At 40.8% G+C, this 5,170-nt stretch overlaps 1 protein-coding gene across 1 annotated transcript in view; it reads left to right on the top strand.

Moving 5' to 3' along the window:
- Positions 1-5,170, top strand: part of cntn3b (contactin 3b) — a 77,039-nt gene that overhangs the window by 20,502 nt on the left and 51,367 nt on the right. The gene's annotated exons all lie outside the window — the stretch shown is intronic.

Here is a 5,170-nt window from a genome sequence, read left to right as displayed (position 1 = left end):
ATTCCAGTTTTTCATTTTGATTGCCTGGCATAGATTTTTTAGAGAGGAAATTGTAACTGAATGAAATGTCAGATGCAACAAACACAGTGAGTGAAGCTGCTTCTGACTGCCTCTGAACTCCATTGATTCTCATTAGTGGTTCCAACTTTGACAGCAACGATGCTCAGTCCGAGTTGACTCATATTTTTTGAAGTGACATGCCAGGTCGTGTAATCCAGACTTTAAAGCAGAGAAACATAAATATTGCTTAAGAAGTGCTTGTATTTTTGTAATCACAAGCCACTTCCTTATGTATGATATATATATAGTAGATTGTAAGAGGATCAGACGGTGATACTCTGCTGCACTGCCTTGCTACTATTTAAAAGACAAAAGGTGGGTTGGAAAATGATGCTGTGGAGTGGGATTCTATCGTCCAGACAGGCATGTTGAGTCACCTCTCCTCTCTTGATCAGGCCTGCAGACTATTGATCATGTCCCAAGGATAGATTTTTGCCATTCTCCTGAGAGGAGATGGGCTGCCATTATCCCTATAGCCCAGTAATGAATCTCACTTGTGGCGACTGGGTGAAGAGTAGAGATGCTTGACATTTATTGTCTTGCCTAATGTACAGTGAGAGAGGTCTAGGAGATCAGAATGTCTTTCTGTGTAATGAGGCCACCACCCTTCTTTGCAACTTTGCCTGCCTTCAAAATTCTGTTTCAATTACTATAAGCCAACTTGTCTTCCTTATAAGCTAACATATCCTCCCACAGCTCACATTTGCAATAAAAGCGAAATAATGCAGTATTGTAGAATTGCTTTAACAAAAATGCTAGTTTCATAACATCTCTGTCTTACTTACATAGTATTGGTATCACTGGTTATAATAACATTGTACTCACCATGTTAATGGCTGAGAACTGGGAACATATCAACATTGTTAGACAGAAGTCAGATGGGATAAGAAATGGGCCTAGGATACATACAAGCACTCATGGGATACCAAAACATACTTAGAAGAGAAACTAAGAGAGAATTCTTACTCAAACTGCCTGGTGAAAACATCATCAGATCTACCATGTATGCAGTAATAGAACTGAATACTAGGCACCAAGATGGAACCCATTCATCCATCCATTATCTATATCACTTAGTCCCGAACAGGGTTGCGGGTGGGGGCTGGAGCTAAACCCAGCCGGCATTGGGTGAGAGGCTGGGTACACCATGGACAGGAAGCCAGTCTATCACAGGGCTGACATACAGACAAACAACCACACACACACACACACACACACACACACACACACACACACTCGGAACCCATTCAACTGATTGAAAATAGCTTACCTAGTGCATAAGGCAATAAAGTGTTCTAACCTTTTGGATTGCTTCCAACGTGCAGCCCACTTCACATGCACATCTGTGTTTCTCCTTTTGGCCTTGCACACTCTGCCCATGACATCTTGGACATGAAAATGGCTGTAATAGGTTCTGGAAATGTTTTATACCTACAAAACTTTTTTCGACTAATATAGTAAGTATTGACCTTGCTTGCAGTAAGAGGTGCCCCTCCCAGGTTTTATGATGGTGATCTAGAAGAAAAATACTTTTTGAACCACAGGGGATGTTATCTTCACAGTAGCAGCAGGACTAAGCTGCAGCATTCAACTTTGATCAGTTTCTCATTTTTGCACTTGTACAGTTACCTTTTGCAGTGAGAAATACTAAGACCATTGTGAGTTGGCTCATGTTTCATTTTACCTACAGGTGATATGCTATTGAGCTGCACTCTTTCTATATAGGGTCAAATGACTCTGTGTAGTGAGAAGAAAGATTATGCCACCTTACTTACAGTTCAGTTTGGCTCTAGTGTCTTTCAGCATACTGTTTTGGTTTTAGAGACCTTTAATATTTTGTTCACTCTCACTGCTCTCATCAAACTTGTTTCCAGCCACATTAGACAGCTGTTAGCTGTCAGTAAAAACGCTCCAACACACTGACTGCACCGAATCTGGTGGGCACCCAACTGCAGCACAAAGTTAGTGACTAGCTGTGTTGCTGGAGATAGGGGTGGATCTATAAAACTGTATACAGGGTGGCCAGGCTGGGGTACAGACTTGGTACAGGTGGCACATTTGAAATACCCGTAAAAGTAAACTAAACCCCTAAGTTATACATTATTAAGAATCAAATTGTTTACTTTTTGTAAAAATTTGACACACACAGTGCTTTCTTTAGCTAACTTTGGCTGCACTCTTTATTTACTCCTAGCTGGGAACATTGCTGCTGCACAGTGGTTCCCCCCTACTGAGGTGAATCATGTCAAGTGGCTTACTCTACAACAACACAATCACACAAATGAATGCAAATATGCTGCATGCATGATGTAAAATAAAACAAATTTAATCATTATCAATTAGAAAACACCAGAAAAATGTTAGAGCACGGAGGCGTCAGGCCTCCCAGGCAAACTCAAACTGTGGTGCCTGCAGTTTGGTCTTTTGTTATTTTGCTATGTTGGTTCTTTTATGTTATTTTATTGGTATTTTAATAATGTAGTTGTCACGTTTTTAGATGTTTTGAATCGTATCTTACTGTATGTTAAGCACTTTGTTGGCCTCGGCTGTGTTAAAGTGCTTTATAAATAAAGTTGAGTTGAGTTGAGTTTTGCCACGATTGTTATGGCCACTGTTAGTGTATGATGCACCAATTTCTAAGGTAGAAAAGGTAGAGAATGTTTAACATGTACATTAGGAAATGGCTAGGCGCTCCGCGCTGCATCAACACTGTGGCCTGTATGGAAAAGGGATTTTGGAGCTCCCTATAACCAGTTTAACAGAGGAGATTAAATGCGCTAAGGCTAGACTGAAGATAGCACTGTCAGAATCCAGGGATGTAGCAGTGCAGAGTGCAGCACCAACAGTCTCAGCATGGAGGAACTGGAACCCAAAGGAGGCAGTGTTGCATGCTTCAGCAACTCTTAAACATGGGTATAATGTAGGGCAGGTACAGCATGGAGGTGGTAGTTTTGGCTTAAGCACATCACAACCTTCTTGGAGCAAAGCAGCAGCAACTGACAGAAGGAAGATGGTTATTGAGGAGATTAGGAGGCAGGAAGAGGTAAGTAGAAGTGCAAAGGCAGTCTCCCAGGCTCAACAGGGACAGTAGATGAGATTGGAAGAAACTTAGTTGGAGGGAAATGTTGGGCATGGAGGCAGGAAGGATTAGATTCATTTTAGCCACAACTTATGATGTGCCTCCATCTCCCCAAAATCTGAATAGATGGATAGGTGAGGACCCGACACGTCACTTGTGTTCAGGTGTAGCATCACTTTGGCACATCCTCTCAGGGTGTAAAACACCTGGAAACATGATCAAGTGTTGAAATGTTTAGCAGCAGCTATTGAAAGTAGGTGCTTAGAGGTAAAGTCAGTGGAGAAGAAGAACAAACAAGAGGGGGTTTTATTCATTTGTTAGGGTGAAAAAGGCAGGAACCTAGTCATTTAGAACAGGCAGGATGCAGGTCAGCTAAAGGCAGGCGGAGATTGACAAATGAAAGTAGATTTAGGGAATCTGCTCATACAGTAGTTCCCGAGGAGATAGTCAGCACTAAACGCAGACCAGACCTTGTGTTGTGGTCAGAAGCACAGCGGACGGTGTATTTTGTCGAGCTATAAGAGGAAGAAACTGAAATACACATAATTAACCATGGAGGCAAAAGAGTGTAGCTGGAAAGTTAAAGTCTGCCTTGTGGAGGTTGGTTGTAGGGAATTTGTAGCCAAGTCAGCTGACTTGGGTATAAAAGGGCGGAACCTAAGACAGATAATTAGTAATCTAGCTGATAGGGCACCAAAGTCCCGTGAGTAGCTCTGGAGCAGAAGAAAGGTTGGTGAATTAGGTACAAATACAACTCCAAATCAGAAAAAGTTGGGACTGTATGTAAAATCACAATTCAAACTGAAAATAGTGATGTGTAAATCATCTGTGTCCTCTTTTATTTTGAAAAAAATATAGCAGCACATTATTTGATGTGATACATTTTATTGTTTGTTCAAAATAAACACTCACTTCAATTCTGATGCCTGTGGACAGTAAAACATTTACCACAGCATGATGTTGCCATTTCTTTTCATAACACTTAAAAGGATGCTCCTGATTTTGGTGATATTGTGCAGGTGAAAGAAAGTAGATCTAGAGACTTGGTTTATGTGTGATTTAAAGGACATATCCTGATCAAAAATGACTCCAAGATTCGTAACTGTAGTCCTGGAGGCCAGCGCTATGTCATCTAGAGTAATTATATGGTTAGACAGCAGATTTCAGGCCCAAGTACTGTTTTCAGAGTTTAGAAGTAAGAAATTACAGGTCTTCCAGGCCTTTATGTCTTTAAGACATGCTTAAAATTTGACCAACTAATCAGATGCACCTGGCTACATAGATAAATATAACTAAGTATCATCTGCATAGCAATGGAAATTTATGCTGTGGTTCCTAATAATATTGCCTATAAGGCTCTCACAACTGTAATCTATGAGGACACGTATAGAGATGAGTCCTTTGTCTGAGCCTAGGAGGAGATCAGTGGTGACTTTCACCAGTGCAGTTTCTGTACTATGGTGGACTCTAAAACCAGACTGAAAATACTCAAACAAATTATTCATGTACAAGCAGTCATATAATTGCTTGTCAAGGATTTTAGAAATAAAGGGGAGATTGGATGTGGTTCTATAATTAGCTAGAACACCTGGGTCAAGAGAAGGCTCTTTCAGTAGAGGTTTAATTACAGCAGCCTTAAAAGCCTACAGAACATAGCCTGTTAGTAGAGAGAGGTTAACCAGATCTAATATGGACGTGCTGATAAGGGGTAAACATCTTTGAACAGCCTGGTCGGGATGAGGTCTAAGAGACATGTTGATGATTTAGATGAAGCAATTGTTGAGGTAAACTCAGAGAGATCTATGGGAGAGAAGTAGTCTAAATATAAATGAGGTCTTATAGATGTTTCTAAAGCTGCAGTACTTGATGAGTTCATTGTAAAATAACAGTAAAATACAGGCAGCAGAGACAATAATGATCACTTTATTTGGCCAAGTAATTTACACAGACAAGGAACTTGTATTCTGGTACAGAACAGAGGCAGCCATCTGTGGTGCCAACACACATCGAGGAAACTTGGGCTGTAGCAGC

Source organism: Monopterus albus, unplaced genomic scaffold (genome assembly GCF_001952655.1).
Source record: "Monopterus albus unplaced genomic scaffold, M_albus_1.0 scaffold18.1, whole genome shotgun sequence".
Lineage (NCBI taxonomy): Eukaryota > Metazoa > Chordata > Actinopteri > Synbranchiformes > Synbranchidae > Monopterus > Monopterus albus.
Note: the sequence above shows the minus strand (reverse complement) of the source record. Positions and strands in the feature narration are given on the sequence as shown.